Below are 18,436 nucleotides of genomic sequence, written 5' to 3' on the forward strand. Positions count from 1 at the left end.
AAAGTTCTTCTGCCACCTCCTCTGCGTAACAAAACCAATCCAGGTTAAACAAAGTACACTCCAGTAATCCTGGTCTCTTGACCCTTCCCATTGCTCCATTTTGGGTAGTTGGTGCCCCCAGTTGTTGAGGACCCAAGCTCTGGAAATTGCTCTAACAGAGGAATTTTTCAATTTATTTTCTTTTGAAGGGATCTAGAGATTGTTTTATTTCTCCTAGGAGAGATTTAAACCTAACCATCCTCATCTATTTCATCAATGAAATTCTCTTATCATAAGGTCAGGTAAATGTCTGGCACCATTCATGACTCCTCAGATACAAAAGCATTCTATGTGCAAAGGCAGCAACATTTGGAAAACATTCAGGTTTCAGCTAATAATTGGCGAGCAGCATTTGAGACACACAAGTGCTAATCAATGATTATTTCCAAGAGAGAATCTAATCATCAACATTCAATGGTATTGTCATTGCAAGGGGTTGCCATTGACCCAGCCATATAAATACTATGGCTATAAACTCTGCAGAAAGTAACTCACCTCCTGTCACCCCAACGTCCGTGCACTGTCCGCAGCACAAAAGTCAGGAATGTTGTGAATACTCTCCGCTTAGCTGGATGGGTCCAGCTCCAACAACACTCAAGAAGCTTAACACTATCTAGGATAAAGCATCTTGCTTGAATGGCACCCCATCTACCACCTTCAACATTCACTCCCTCCAACACAAACACACAATGGCAGTGGTTTGTAACATCTACAAGACACACAGTAACAAACCTGCAAACTCTACCACTTGGTAGGACGAGAGCTGCAGATGCGTGGGTCACCACCTCCTGCAAATTCTGCTCCAAGCCCCACACCATTCCTGACTCCAAACTATATCATTCACTGATGCTACGCCTGACGTAATAAAGACTTCCTGAGCCAGTGACACCCGGATTATTTAAAAAAACGCAAGGACATTTAAAATCAAGACCAGAACCAATGCAGGAAACTGAGCACAGGCATGATAATTGACTGGAAATTTGAATTGGATATGCACAGGAGATTTTTGTAATATCTCAAGTTTGTGGAGAGTAGAATGTGGGAAACATGCTGAGAGTGTGCTGCAATAAACTGGACTAGGAGTAACAAAGGTGTGAATAAAGGTTTCAGATGAGCTAAGGCATCGAAGATGATGTTAAGAAGTGAAAATAAGCAGCCTCAGTGTTGACAAAATAGGAAATAAGGTTAGGAGTAGGCTATTCTTCCCTTTGAGCCTATTTCTCCATTGAACTAAATCATGCCTGATTTTCTATTTCAATGCTATTTTCCTGTATTTTCACTATATCCCTTGATAACTTTAAGATCTTAGAAATCTATCAATCTCTGACTTGAATATTCCATGACTGCATGTTTAGAATCTCAACTCTGAGTCAAATGTGACACCCTGATTGCACATAAACAGGTTTAGCCTGGGGCTGTGTCCAGGGAGAAGATGGTGTCAGTAACGGGGAACAGAGGTTGGAGTAAGGACTGAAAACAATGGCTTTTACCTTCCCAATATTAAATTGAAGGAAAGTTTTGATCATTCAGTATTGAATATCAGATAGGCAGTCTGATAATTGAACAACAGTGAAGGACATAAGTGATGGTGCTAAGGTCAAGTTGAATGTTATGATGTGCAGGTGAAAGTAAACACTGGCTTTCAGAAAATGTTACTGAGGGCCATTGTACAGATGATAAGAGAAGACAGTCTTGGCTTTTGGGATACACTAGAAATGCATGTAAGAGTACAAAGGGAAGTTATTGTGAGTGGCTACAATTAGATGGGCAAGAATGGAACCAGGTGAGACCATCATTGAGAAAGCTGTTTACCTTCTGTATGTTCCACAGTTAAGGACTGATCCAGGATTCTATTGAAGGCAGACAAATAGTCAACAGCCAGAATACCTGCAGGCAATATATTCAAAAGTCTGAATACTGTCCAAGAAGAAGAAAGAGAAATGATTCTATCAGAACTGTCTGCATTGTGTTTTATTTAAAGCAATGTGAAAGTTTGGCTAGAGTACAATTTAACAGTGACAATGGTGAAACACTTCATTTCACCAAAAGGTTTTCATGGTATTTACACAATTTTTCATTGCGGTGATTTCAAAGAGCACCTATTGCACAGCATCATTGCATCTGGAGTTTCTTCTTCTGTACAATCTGAAAGCTAGACTCAAAAATGCCCCCAGTATGCATTTTGCTAATTTCAAATTACGCGCAAAAATCTACCCAATCTCAACTGGAAGATGTCTGAACTTAGAATGGGTGGGAATCAGCAGACGTGACTAAATCAAAGCCAGAGTCAGTGTAGATTTGAGAGCAGCTGACTTAAGTTTTAGCTGCTTTTTCCATCACTTCTGCCACTGGGACAGAACATGCGATTGGGAAGCTGTTCAACCTTTAATGCAATTGATGCCATAGATTCAAAGAAACAAAAAGTACACAGGAGGCCTCAGTGTGGATGAATGTTTAAACATAAGTACTAAAACACCTGAAAAGTTATTTTGCTTCTTGTCATGCCAAAAATTGACCAGAAAACTCCTCAAACAAGTACCATTGGAAGATGCATATATTTGAGAGTTGAGGGAAAATCCAAAAAAGATTTGCAGATGCTGAAAAATTTTCCAGCAATTTCTGTTTTTATGTGAGAGTTGGGGCATAGCCACCTCTGTGGGTGGAGAGTTGTCTTGACAGAAGATTTCAGAGATAGTCATAAAATATCGAAGAGACATGGCTCATTTAGGTGTGTGTTTAACTTACTTATACCCTGAGTTATGTGACTAAATCAAAAAATTTGTTGGCAACCAGTCTATGAATGTCTCTCCACACAAAGTGTGGAGGAAACTGCAGGACCTGTTCTTCATTTTTTTTTTGCATTACAAGTCATACCAACATTAGTAACATAAAATGTATTATAATGTTGAATTATTTTCTAAGCCTAAATATTCCACACAGTTAAAGGAGACTTCCAGTCGTATTGTGTTTTCTTAAATGAAGAAGAAACATTTTAAAGATTCATATATAACTCATTAATTTGAGCTGCCCATTATTAGCTAAGAAAGGGTACCAGACATTGCCATAAAAACTGAACTCCAGAGGTTAAGTGGCAGTGACTTCCCTTGACATTAAGATCACATTTGACTGAATGTGGCATCAAGAAGTCTGAGCAGAACTGGAGTCAATGGAATCAGGAGGAAAATTCTGTAATAGAAAAACAAATCATAGCCTGTTATTGCACATGCTCTAAATTACACCATGGTTGGTGCCATACATTTGCCATATGCACAGGCCCTGCAGGCATCTGTGTTACTCAATCACTGGGACACCTGAAACTGCAATTGGCAGCATGTTATCAAATGAACTAATCGAACTCACACAAATCAAAGATCCAAAACTGCTCCTGCATGTCTTGTTACAATCTAGCCTAAAGCTAACGGGAAGAATAATAATTTCACTAAAAAGCAAATAAAGATCCCAGTAAATGTCAAAAATCTAAAACAAAAGCAAAAAAAAATGAAGGAAATGCATATATCCATCAGCATCTATGTGGAGCAAAGATAAGGTTGATGTTCCAAGAGTACATGCCTTCACAACAACAGAAGCAAACCAAAGGTAAGCAAGAAAATAAACATGTTAACATTACAGTGTGAATCCTTCATTGAATCAGGATAGCAGGCATACATGGAACCATCTGTAATCTGCTAAAAAAACAAAGGATTATTGGTTGACAGTTTATGTCAAACAAAGGATCTCAACATTAAAGCAATTAAACATATTAAAAAACAAATATCATATGAATACTTAAAATAGTAAGAGATAAAGCAAAGAAAAAAGTAGAAAATGGATTGAATGCCTATAAAAATGAAAGGGAATATGGGGTCGAATTTGCTGGCAATTCTCAAATGGAGGAACAAGTCAAATAGATAATTTGACTGAATTTGTCGGTGACACAACTCACAAGGGGCTCTTCCAACATATGTGCTGTTGTAGCATCTGTGATAGTACAGGCAGCTGCCTGCGCTTAAGATGACACCAGTCATCACAGAGTCAATGGAACAAGTTATAGAAATAGCCCTACATCTTTTCCTGACACTTGATACTTTTGCATGGCCTCTCTTGGTTTTGCACTTTTGCACTTTTTGGCTGTGCTTAATGAAGACATTCAATCAGGACTGACGGTGGTCTCTACAATCTTAATTTCCTGAACTTTTTTATGTTTATTTTTAACCAGTTTTGCCTCATCCAGTGATTATTTCCTGGATTGCTGATTAGAAAAAGAATACTTTATCTGTTCATCAATTCTGTTCATTTTTAAACCTTTGCCTTTTCAATTATGTTAAGCACTCTGATCAGATCAATTTTAATTTGAATTTGAATGAATAAACCCCTACTTTACCCAATCTGTCATCCTTTCATCCTGAAAATTGCTGTTGGACACCCTCCAGGTCAGAATAATATTCCCAAGATTGGGAACCCAAAACTGAGCTCAATAATCAAAATTAGCTCTGACTGGCACTCTGTATAATTGCAATAGTGCTTCATTTCTATTATATTCTGTCAGCCATGGCTCAGTTTTAGCACAAAGAAATGTGGGTTTTAAGAAGTGCTAAACTATGGAAGGTGCTATCTTCTCAATCAGTTTTAAGATCTTGACTGTTGACTCAAGTGGATCTAAAAAGATTCCATAGCACTTCTTCATAGAAGTGTAGGTTAAGTTTTCTTGGTGTTGTAGCCAATATTTATTCCTTAATCAATGTCGTTAGACACAGATTATTTGGTCATTAACATATTGCTGATTATGGGATCTCAAAGTGCCAACATCACAGCAGAGACTACACTTCAAAAAGATTGAGTTGAAAATAAAGAGCTTGGGAATGTTTTGACAGCATGAAAGGTGCTATATGGATGCACGTCTTTCTTTATTCCAAAAGTGTTGTAACCAAAGATGCTTCAAAGCCAATGATTCCACAGGTAAATAAAGAACCAAACAATTGCAGTCCCACCAAGACATAGAGATGTTTCAGAGGAGTCAGAGATAACACAGTGTGGAGCTGGAGAAACACAGCAGGCCAGGCAGCATCAGAGGAGCAGGAAAGCTGACGTTTTGGGTCGGGATCCTTCTTCAGAAATGAGGTCCTTTGCAGGTCTGGGAGAGGGAGGATCTGAGCTGGGGTAGGCTTGATTGAAGGGCCAGAAGATGCCGGCACATTGCCAAGATCGTGTGCTTGAGGAGCCACAGAGAAAAATGTTTTTGGAGGATCTGAATGTTCTGTATGTAGCTGTTGTCGCGGTCAGGGCCAAATTGGAAATGGCCTGAATGTAGATTGCAGTCCATTTGGGATGATCCAGTTCCGTAGGCAGGTACTGAGAAAGGCAATGTGGCTGCAGTACCCGGTTTGCTTCGGTATATGGTCAAGCAGTTTCGGGGCCAAAGAGATTACCAGAGGGTTGCAGTGGGAGAGAAATCCACTGAGGTCTTTCCGGAGGGAGGAGGATAACTTCTTCAAGGTGGGCATCTTTAGAAGAGGCTTCGCAGTGGGGTTATAACTCACTCAGAGATGTTAAGAACTGCCGATGCTGAATCCAGCATCGGCAGTTCTTACTATCTTTATCAGAGGAGTATGGTGTGATTGACCTGCAGAAAACTCCAGGAGTAGGAAGGAAATATAATGCACCATGGTCAATCTCAGAGAGTGTAATCAATGTTCACTTGATATTTCTGTGATCACTGTGTGGTGAACTGCTAGAAGGTACCATGACACATGTCAGATGGGACGTTCCAAATAAAACTTACATGTTCAGCTCTTCAGAAGGAACAGAGTCGACAAGCATTGAAAAATAATGATACAAAGGGGAGAACGGCTGAAGTAATAAATATCAGTTCAGGCCTGAGAGAAAAATAGACACAAAAAAGAGAGTAACAAAGACACAAGAAGAGAATAAACAGAAACATGTTTCTATTGAAATAAAATTATGATATACAAATGAAACTAAAACCTGATTAAACTATGAAATAAATTCAATCAGCATTTTCTGAATATACTTAGGAATCTCTGGTGTTATATTATGGCCTTGGAACAAAAAATAATAAATCAATATGTAAAATAGTTGCCAGTGTCCATCTTAATCGGATCATTCAGTACATCCTAATTCTTCTGTCAAAAGAAATATTTTGCTACTACTCTCTTCTTAATGCCTCTGTTTTTGCCTCTGGTTACTCCTGATTCTTTCAATGTGTGCATAATAATTTCTACTTTTATTATCAGTACATATGGGAATTCCAAATAGACTTCAAATGGGACAGATATTGGTATCACTACTTTGTGAGTTTCACTTGGGCCCCTGTTCCTGATTCACATCTAAGGCCCATTATTTTTAGTAAAATTGGAATCTTAGTTGGTACATGGTCAAGTGATTATTTGCCTAAGTGAAAATGTTTTATTTTGATGGATTTACATTTATAAATTTATTCTCAAATTCCCAATCTGATCTTTACTCAAACATATCCCGTAATTGAACAATTCTATTTTGAATATGCATTCACACTTTTAACATTCCCTTCATTTGGAGAATAATTTCAGACATTTTAATTCATTCTTACCATGCATGGCTGCTCAAATCTATTTCAAATGTCTAGAAAGAAAAATCTTTGTAATTACGAGCTGCATTTTTTGGACTACCAAAGCTTTAAGCATTTTAGATGGTCTTGGGACAACAAACACATTCTTTTACTACCTGTTTAGGAACACTGCAAATTCCAACAGCCCATCGTATTGTCATTGTCATGTTTAGATTAGGCATTCAATTAGATTTTAATTGGTGATATTTGAAATCCATCAACTCTTTGAGGTAATAAACATATTCTGATTATTGTGATTGCACACTGGAAGGAATAAAGTAAGGAGAAAATGGTGTCACAAATTTGCAGTGGAATGGTTTAAACCGGTGAAGTAACTCTTCAGTTCCAAAAATGCATTCCTCAAGCCATCCTGATTATATTAAACATAGACAGACCTGGAAGAGTGTATCTGACATCCCATAATATCCTACCTTAACTGAAATTTTTTGGTAAATGAATAATTTCAACGTAGTTTTTTTTAATGCTTATTGTAAATAACTGAGTTTTAAGATACTAAAACTAGCAGTTGCTCTGAACACATGAATGATAAACTTTTTTTTTGTAATGAAGTAAAGGAGTAAAGTCTGCTTATTCCAAACTGTCTGGAGGTAGTTTAAAAAAACACTATTCACAAGTTTCCTACATTGTGTGAATAATCTGAAAGCATTGTGCATAGCATCTACTTTAATTAACTTGCTAATATTAGTTTGAAAAGTCATTAATTCACCAGAATGAACTCTTGTGTGACTATACTTGGGCTACATATATTATGTGGCTCTCCATTCCCAGCATTTTAAATGACAGTTTAGTCTGAAACCATGAACTGCTTCTTCATGTATCCACAATTATTTACTGTCACCAATACTTTAGGTTCTAACCATTTGGAGGACAGCAATAATGGATCAAAGGGAAGTGATGAATCCTTAAATGTGGGAGCCTAACAATGAATGTAAGCAAAACATCAGATTCCTCACTGTTGCAATTTGGGCTTGGAATTTGTCATAATAAGAATGAAACTGTCAGCACTTCATCATCCTTATTCCTCTAAAACTGACTGCAATTTCCTGAGTTTGCATACACATAGTTCAATGTGGATGTCTGCAAGTTTCCGTAAGTGATTTTATGTTTGCCTGGTCGGTGAGTTGTTGAGGTTCTTCCCAGAATACAACCAAATAGAAATCATTGACCAGATGAGAATTCCACTGATATGTAATGAGTTTTAATTTAAAGGTCCAAGCAAAAACTACACATTTTTGAATTATGACTAGGTTTTAACAGTATACTAGTTTATAGTTACTGCTTACAATGCTCGCTGGCTCTGAAAGAATACATTTCTTCCTTTGTGATAAAATATTCTGAATATTTTAAAATAATACTTTTTGAAATACGTTTATGATACGTTAGCTTCTGCCTTAATCCCTTGTGTATGGCCCAACCATTTCTTTCATTATTTGAATGGTATGAACTAGAAATGAAGGGATACAGTGGTTAACCTCCTGGTTTGCTTTTTGTGTGAGTACTTCAATGTGATTGGCTATTTATGTTTCCTGATGACATCACAGCTATTGGATGCCTGCAGCTGTCCTTTACACAGCATCAGATTCCAGTTGTTGTCAGGAAAGAAGAAATACATGCTGCAGACACCACTGCCTCTTTGTGGCAGCTTTGTTCCAGGACAACTGTCAGCATTGTCACTTTGCCTTAGATCGTGAACTCCAGCACAATATTTATCAGTCTTTAAGCCTTCTTCAAAACAGAAAACCAGGAGACAAATTTGTAATTTAAGGAGTGTTCCTATGGCTCAAACACAAGCTATTGCTATATTTGTTAATTTATTTGAAAAGAAAATAATGACTGCCTTTGTGTAACTTCCATCCAAAAACATTTCTTTAATCTTTGTGGAAAGAAAGACAATAGACAAAACTGTCTAGACATAGCTGTTAGTTTGGAGGGAGGCAGTTTCAATTGGCTGGTACAGTTAAAAGAATATCAAATCAAGTTTTTTTTAACCAGCTTCAGAATGAATTCAATGCTAATATATGTGAATAAACAGATTAATATATAACATTCATAATAATTTCTATTGTAGTCCTGTCTCAACAGCAAATAATTCAACAGGAAGAAATTATTATGCACAGTTATTTGAGGTGTAGATGTCTACAGTGAATATTCTTATTGAAAAGGGATCTATTTCGTTCTGTACAGCAGTCAGCATTCACTTCAAAAAATGACATGACAATAATTCAGCAATATTCAGGAAAATCTTGTTTTGCTTCCTATTATGAGGAGGCAAAAGAAATTTTGGGATGTAGATTTTCAGCATAAAATTTCATCAGAAATTCAATTTACACATTACTGGAAAAGATTTCTAAAAATTCTGCATTGTTTATCATTTTTAAGCAGGTCAGATCATAAGTCAGGAATTTTACTGTTGACTCATACTGCATGTTTCTGCTTCTGTGCAAAGAGCACACATACCAATAAATTTCTCTTAAACTGGCATTACGATTGGTACTTACTGTTCTGTTTGAAGTGGATGGAAGAACAGGAATAGGGAAGGTTCATCACATTAGTGTTAAGCATACGGTAAAGGAGTAAGTGTTAATCCTGTGAAATATATCCCATTACATCATACATAGGTTTGACATCAAAACTTTTGGGTCTACATGTGGAAAATGTCTTAGGCAGAAAAGCAAGTTAACAGTTTCATAAGGAAGAACAAACTTTACCAATGTAATTTTGCACAATGAGTTCTACTGTGCCCACCCTGAATGCCGTCCTATGGGCAAATGGAATTAAATAATCATCTTGGAAACAACAAGAATTTACATTAATATGGTGAAACATTCCAAACCAACACACAGGAGTGCTACCAAACAAAATTTGATTTAAGATTTCATGGAGCAGCTTAATAGAGAGGTACAGATGGAACAGTTTAGGAAATGACTTTTGAGTGCTGGAGTCCAACATTCGCCAGTTCATTATTCAGTGCATAACACAAGAAACTGGATGTAATTTGGTGTTAACCACAACTGTCGTTTACAAAATACATTTAACATAATAAAACAACACAGCAGCTTCTGCAAATAACATTTGAGACTGAACCACATAAGAGAGACAAGAATACATTGACCAAAATGGTAAGTTTCAATGAGTGTGTTATAGGAGAAGACAGAGGTAAAGTGTCAATGGAGTTTGGGAAGAAATTCCAAAGCTTGGAGCTAAGATAACTGAAGCCTGGTTGCCACTAACGTACCAATGATAATTAGGATGTGCAACAGGCCAGAAGTAATGAGTCAGAGACCTTGGGGATTTTAGGTGTGGGGTAGATCATAGAGAAAGAGAAGAATGAGTCTTGAAAACAAAAATAAGAATTCTGAGTAGGAAGAACTGTTGACTGGTCAATCAATATTAGTGAGCAGCGTCAGATTGGGTGAATTGGATTTGGTGTAAATTGTGATAAAGGCAGCAGGGTTTAGATTAATTTAATCTACCTTCTTAAATGGATTAATTAATCCAATTATTTTTTGAATAAAAACTGAAAGAACTACAGATGCTGTAAATCAAGAACAAAAACAGAAGTTGCCGGAAAAGTTCAGCAGGTCTGGTAGCATCTGTGAAGAAAAAATCAGAGTTAACGTTTTGGGTCCGGTGACCATTCCTCAGTTCTTTTCTATCAACTTCTAATTTTTGAATGTTGTTTATCAGCATTATATTTGCTATCTGTTAACATAGTTTTGTGTCATCTACAAATTTTATATTAATGTTAATACTTCTGTGTTTCTTGATGTGAGGTATTTGTTTTTCTTAATTTTACCTCTAAAGTCATCCATCGCTCTTGCATGCCAGTTTTAAATTTCATTTCATACATAGATTTGACTTTTCAGCACCTCGTTTTGCAAATTAGCCCTCCAATGTATAGTGTAACTTCAAGAGAGATGCATCCAATGCATTATTGTTCCATACTAATGTTTTCATGTGCAGCTATTTTCAGTATATGTGTTCAGAATATTGCTCTCATGTAACGAGTTAAAAATCTAGTCAATAAACAGTATTCACTATTCATTTAACTTACCTTTTCCCATTATTCTGTTGTACTTTATGTGGCATTTTGACAGAAGTCGGAGGTAGAAATGGCATGACACTCTCGAGAGAGAGCATCTGGGATTTCTGTACATGGCAAATGACTGAAGAAGTAATTAGCAATTACTTCATGAGATTGATGGATTGTGAAATGGACACTGCAATGTTTATAGATTTAGAATGGTGAAGTTAATATGAAATGAGGTGCAGAAAGAGAATTAAAAACAAGGAAGAAAGATTGAATTAAGAGAGAGAAAAAATAGTGTATGAAAATTTTGAGACTAAACACAAACATAAAAAACAATTAAAATCCAAAGGTGTGAATCTCCACATTTGTCACATACATTTAGCAGTTACAGAGAGACATGTGTATCTGAAGTGCAAGGATAAGAGCTTCACACAAGACAATTATTTTGAATGGAAGCCATGCTGTGAGATGTCATTTTAGGGAAACTTGTCCAAAAGCAGTTCTGCAGTTAATCCCTCACCTTGTACTCAAGTGAAGCTGCTGTGGCATTTGCACTTAAATTATGAGGAGCATTACTAGCCTCACCATTAGTTTGAAAGTAATTAGTGCAAATAGCAATGATTGCTAACATAATACTAGCCACCAAGATAAAAAAAATAATCAGTATTAGCATATTACATGTGTACATTTACTTCATTTTATCTACAAATTCAATCTTGAATAAGTAACTTAAATTGTATTAAAATAATCTGTTGCCATTGTTTAAACTGTGCGTGATTGGGTACAGCATGGATCATAGTTTTAGTTATTTGGATTCTGATGCCTTCCTTTCATTATTAGCTCAATTAATGTCTATTGGGAGCTGGAATTTCCACTGAGGCTCACCTCATCAGCTGTTGTAACTTTGGCTGAAATTTGGCAGGAAGCTTTTACATGTATATCCAAATTTCCACCAAAACGATAGCTCCCAATAGGGAAAACACTTAAGGAAATTCAGTGAAAAATAGCTTGAACATGTTTCATGGCTATGTTATATTGTTCTAAGTCAATCTGGTGTGAATTTTAACGTGCATATTTGATTTTCTTTTCAGAAATGAGGAATAGGAGGGGAAATGTACAATTTCTATCGCATTTTCCCCTTCCTTGTGAACCTCAAGAGTCTCACAGCTAATGAACAATTTCTAAATTAGAAGTCTAGTTTCTGTTATTTTCTATTTAAAATTTCTTATCAACCTATGGCCATCACCATCTGAAGTGAGACTGAAGCCTAGATTTTCTGACCCAGGGAGATGCTAAAACTGCACCACAAGACCCAATCCATAGCTTTACTGTAATTACTATGGTATAGTATCCATCTTGCTACTAGTGCCACCGACTAGTCAGAATAGCAATAGTAGGATATGTAAGAGGAATATGTGGCTGAAGAGATTGTGATATGGGCTAGGTCCTTTAGGTCTGAGATGAAGAGAAAATTTCTGAGGAAGGGTCACTCAACGCGAAACGTTAACTTTGATCTCTCTTCACAGATGATGCCAGACCTGGGCTTTTCCACCAATTTCTGTTTCTATTTCTGATTTACAGCATCCGCAGTTCTTTCGGATTTTGTGACGAGAAATTTCTTCACCCAAAGTCTGGTGAGCCTGTGGAATTCTCTGCTACGGAAAGCAGGTGAGACCAAAACATTGAATGTTTTCAAGTAGGAGTTAGATATAGATCTTAGGGCTAAAGGGTGCGGGGGAGAAAACAGGAGAGGGTTGCTGATTTGGATGCTCAGCCATGAATATATTGAATGGCACAACAGGCTCGATGGTGTGAATGGTGAATTCCTGCTCTGAAAGTTATTAAGCAGGTAAAACTGACACCCAATTCGCACAAATGAAGCGTCTGACCAGTCAATAGATTCACGATGCTTGAGAGAATATTAGCCAGAACATCGAAGAGCTCTCCAGAGTTTGTGTGTGTGTTTGTGCCATGGTATCTGAATGGGCAGACCTGATTTAAAATGTAAAGATGTCGTCTCTGACAATGCAGGACAGTACTAAGGTTTCGACCTCGATCATGTGCCTCGCCGCAGTTCTGGGGCTGTGCTGCCACAAGCGGGTGTGAATTTGTTAAATTGGATTAGGATATTTGTCCTTGGCAGTTGAATTTCAGAATTTTGGATGAGTCGCCTGTTCCTCATGCGACCTTCGACACGGGAATCCAGTTCTTTCATCCATCCCCTGCTGCTTTGGTACACACGAGTTGTGATATTCCCCACGGTGGGGTTGCCATAGTTATGCACACGAAACTGTAAGACTCTGTGCTGAAAACAAAAACAAAATCTGTGCAATTTGTTCGGATATTAATGCAGCTGACTGAAAACACACCTGTTTCTTCGCTGAGACAGCTCAAGTGCCAATGGAGGCAGTATCCCCTTTCACATCAGTTTGTTTTCAAACAATGTTTCAATTAAACTGGGATTCAAACAAAGACAAACTACTTTCCCTTCAATATACACGCTATGCGGTTTCTTACTCACAAATAAAGTATTAACCATAAAATCTGATGAGCTCTACAAATACATAGATAAGCAGAGGCATGTTCTATTACTTTGGCGAGAACTTTTACGAGTCTGTCTTTATAAATAAAAACCGAAAGAACTGCTGATGCTGTAAATCAGGAACAAAAACAGAAATTGCTGGAAAAGCTCACCTGGTCTGGTAGCATCTGTGAAGAAATAAAAGAATTAACGTTTCGGGTCCGGTGACCCTTCCTCAGAACTGATGGTGGCTGGGAAAATGTCAGTTTATATGCAGAAAATAGGGATAGGGGTTAGGGATTAAACATTAGGACAGAGCCTAAAGAGAGAGAACAGTTGGACAGACAAAGGAGTTGAGAACGATCAGGCTGGGAAGGTGAATAGTTATTAATTGGGGAAAGAACTGGGGATGCTGTAAATCAGGAACAAAAACAGAAGTTGCTGCAAGTTGCTTTCTCATGTTGCATGGTAGTAGAAACGTGTCATGGAATCGCTGAAAGATCAATTTGGAAGGCTCTTAATTGCTGTCTCTAGAGGTGAACTGTAAGTATCAACATCACTTGAGTGTGGGGAGAGATTAGAGGAATACTGTAGCCCCTGGGATTTTTCCCAATTTGACTTCTTCATCAATCAGGGTATTCCTGCCCAGGCTGTGAAGTCCACCCTGTGCCTGAACAATTGCTAACCGGTTATTTTCAGATACATCAAAGTCACTAACTGCCATGCTGTTAAAACCCACCCTATCTCCCTTTTCTCGATCATTTTAATTCATGTCCACTAAGAATCTCGTACAACGTTTTCTAATAAATACAGAAATGGGGGGGGCGGGGAGGGAATCACGTAGCCACTTTATGTTTGCTTATTTCCCAGAGCAGAATATTCTAATCTCGAATCATCACCTCTCCCCCCACCCCTCCATATCATGTACAAAAAATAATAATGACTGCAGTTTGTCCAATGTATCTGTGAGACGGGACAACCGACCGACTCGCGTGTTGACATGACATGATGCAGTTTCTTCACGCCCCTGTTTGGTGTTTGTCTGTGATTCCCAATTGATAGCAGCTGCTTCAGGGTAACACAGAGTCCAGACACAAGCCCCGGGCTGTAATCACTGAACTCACGTTTGGCCGCATCTCATGCCCAGACAACTTTCTATTGTGCTTCATCCTGGCAGGGAAACAAACTGGCGCGTTCTCTCCCTTTGGCGGGGGCGGCGTTTGTTTGTTTCTCTCCCGATATAGGAGGTACAATTATCATTAAAAACAATTATAATTAACTTAGAAATAGTATTCCTTCTATTCAATGACATAAATCGCCAGTTATACCGTTTACTGTTCCTCAATGACCTGGAAGCAGCTCTTTTGTAAACAATTCTGTTCTCCTTTTGGGGTAATTTCCCCAGAAGTCGCCGACCACTGGAAGAGATATGCGTTGAGCAGGGTTACAACAGGGTGGGAAGCAAAGTTCTAGTATGGTAGGACAGGGTCACTTACACTCTGGATGCTACAGAACAAGTAAAACCACTGCTAACAGTTCCCTCAATAAATGCTGAGATACATTTATTCCACGATTGGAGAAAGGGTATTCTCTGCTCATTTGATGTAATAGTAAACCTATTCTGGGTGAGACACAGTAACCTGCTAGTAACCTGGTAGTACACTGAGACGAGAGATTTTTTTTTTTTCTGGAACACTATTACAGCTTCGGACTTGCTGCGCCTGTTTCCAGCGCAAAAGGATCTTTTTCTCCTGGACATTGAGAGAGAGCAGCTGCAGGACGCGATGTAGTGAAGATGTGCGCCCTCCAGAGGGAGGGAATGGACGTGTTCATCAACTGGGAGGTGGTTCACATACCAGTGTTCCACACATCTGCTGATTTTATGCAGTAGCTACCATCGGAAAACCCAGAACGAATCCGGATCAAAACATTTAAACTGGCATTGAGTATTTATCATTGATCATAAGTGATGCCATGTAAATTCGGATCTTTATTTCTTTACGAAAAGGGGACAGGAGGAAATACTGTAACAAATATTGTCAATAATAAAAAAAAGAGACGTGCTCTTTTTGGTATCTTCCGTTACCTCAAAGCCCCCCAAAGCCCTTTCCAATCAGTGAAGTATTTTTGAAGTGGTCACTGTTCTCAGATGGTAAATGCTGCAGCCAAATTGCACTTAACAAGAACCCCCAAAATGATCAGATAATGTTCATTTAATGCTACCAGGGTGTTCATCTCTACCACTCTATTCACATTGTTCGTGTCATATGTTGATTGTTCATCCTGTGAAGAATTTCGTGATATCAGTTCTAACATTTGCTTTTGCCCCTGTGATCCTTTGCCCTACTCTGACAGTCTGAATTGAAGTAATATTTTAAGTTGACTTTTTCCATTTTATTAACTACGTTATACAAAGGTGAAAAGCCCAATAACTTTTGTTCGTTAGAACTCCGTCCTTTGAGAGTAGGGTTGGACTTGTAGTCCTTCTCTGCACAACCTCCGGTGCTTGAATATCTCCTCCGTGCCTTGGCAACCAGACTAAGTGGAATATTTAAATTGTATCTGACTAACACCTTCAATTTTATCACAAGTTCTCTGAACTCACATTATCCTCATCATTCAAATCCATTTCCTATTAGTGCTATCGCGGTCTTGTTTATAATGATTAGTGGACTTCAGTGGCAAAATCAGATTAGACATGATTTTCTTCTTTGCTTCCCACCCTGTCTCTGCAACAGGAATAATGTTTCTCCTTCTTGAACTTAGCTGCAAATAAAGAATTCTCAACTTTTTATAAGTACCAATTAGAACTGCACTGCCTTGTCTTGGTAATAGAATTGACGTGGCTAGTTTGTATGAAGAAACTATTTTCCTCCTGAGCAGCATGATTTGCACAATCTTCCTCATCAGCTTACAATTCCAGGCACTACTTATTTGACTTTTCCAATGCGCAATAGAGATTTTAAAGGTCAGTGAGTCAATGCAGAATACTAGCCAAAGAGAGCCAGCAAAATGCCTTAAAATCCCACAGTTCATGGCTGTTAAGTTGATTAAAGAGCAATGTTGAAGTAATGGATGCCTGACTGGTCAATCAGAACCCAAGTGAAACACACACGGGTTATGATAAAGAAATAAGACTCCACAAACTCTGACACATCATACTTTGCTAAGTGGCCCATAGCTTGTGGAGAAAATAACATTAAACAGTGAGTAAGCTTGATTTCACAAAAACATATGCCTGGCTTCATCATTGAAAAATGTAGTGTATTCAATCTGTATTCAAGAAAATTCACGGTAGGGTTTCCAATCCTGCAGAATTGTTGTATAGTCATTTGGAAATAGTAATTAATCTCCTGGGTAATGCTGCACCCAATTCAGGAGGAAAATATTTTCCTTAATCTGCTAATATATTAATTTATTAGTTGTTCAAAAACAGGAAAACTCCAGGCTACTAGACAAGACAGTTATATATTAAACTTCTTGAAATGCGTCCACTCAGAGTTGGCAAATCAAATTGATGATGATAAGTTTGATGCTGGAACTGGAGGTTTTCTGCTCCTTGTCCTTTGGTCAAGTCCTCCGGTGTGAGGTTGGTGAGGAGAAAATTTACAATTGTGTCAAAATAATGTTCTTTTTAGGATGGTGGAAACAGAACACAAACATTTTTGTTGCAGGAGGAAATATAATAAAGGAGTCACACTGCAATTTGTTACAGCATTTCAGACATGGATAAGTGCCATGCAACCATTGGAAAATATGCATACTGCCAATTTACCAGTTGAATGCAGAAGCAATCAAAATGCCTCGATGACTTCAGGAGCATTTTTAAACTGGCTTTGAAAGTGAAACATGGAACCTGGTCATCAGCTGTGAAAAATATGCTCTTGTTGTAGACAATTTTGTAGGGTGCAGCATAGATTCCGACGTTATGCAAGAGTTTCTGTTTAGAAACATAGACCTGGCAATACTACTAGAACATAGGACTACATAAATGCTGACAAAAAAGTATCTTCAATTTGTGTATGCTAAATTGATTAAAAAGATCGAATCATATGGCAATGACTGACTGGATGGCAATTATTGTAATTGATATTACTAAGTGTGAATTGAAAGTGTGACTTTGTTTTGGATGGGTTAGGGTTAGGGTTAGGGTCATTAGGGGCTGAATTTAATCAACTACCTCACCAAATAAGTATGTTTCAAGTTTTAAGAATGGAGTTAATTTAAGAATGATGTTGAACTATGTTTATGCCAGGCTAATTAATTAGGCTTAGTTATTAAGTTGTATTGCATAAGCTTAGTGACAAAGTCTTAATTTATATTTATTATTAGAATGATGTTTTTTATGATTAAGAAAGTTTTAAAGTTGGCATCTCTTTAAATGCTATGGTATAGATTTAAGAAAGAGTACATGATGTGAAGTGGGATTATAGTTTAGTGGTTAGAAGGGAAGCCAAAGTTGTAATGATTGGCTAGAAGAATGGTCTGAGGACTAGATTTTTCAAGGATGTGTGTGTGTGTGTGTGTGTGTGTGTGTGTGTAGGCCGCCTTAAAAAGTTGCAAATATTTGCTTAAAAAACTTATGTTGATTCAAGTGTGCATAGTTGGGCTAAATGTAGCAATGCTAACTACAAAAAATGTATTGAGGGAATGGTACATCATTAAGATCTTTGCACTTGACACGGGTTAGCATTTAGCACAACATGCTTGCTGGGGTGGGGGATATTTTTGGAAAAAAGACAGACTTCCATCCACAAGAAAGGTGGACTAATATGTTGATCTTGTGTATTGTGCCATGCTTTTATTGCCCATCCCTAGTTGCCCTTGAGAAGGTGGTGGTGAACTGTCTTCTTGAACTGCTGCAGTCCACCTGCTGTGGGTTGACCATTAGGGAGGGAATTCCAGGATTTTGACCCAGTGACAGTGAAGGAACAGCGATATATTTCCAAGTCAGGATAGTGAATGACTCAGAGAGGAACTTGAAGATGGTGGAGTTCCCATATATTTGCTGCCATTGCCCTTCTAGATGGAAGTGGTCATGGGTTTGGAAGGTGCTGTCTGAGAACCTTTGGTGAATCTCTGCAGTGCATCTTGTAGATAGTATGCACTGCTGCTACTGACCATCAGGGTGGAGGGAGTGGATGCTTGTGGTTGTAGTGCCAATCAAGTCTGCCGCTTTGTCCTGGATAGTGTCAAGCTTCTTGAGTGTTGTTGGAGCTGC

Source organism: Rhincodon typus, chromosome 15 (genome assembly GCF_021869965.1).
Source record: "Rhincodon typus isolate 14 chromosome 15, sRhiTyp1.1, whole genome shotgun sequence".
Taxonomy (NCBI): Eukaryota; Metazoa; Chordata; class Chondrichthyes; order Orectolobiformes; family Rhincodontidae; genus Rhincodon; species Rhincodon typus.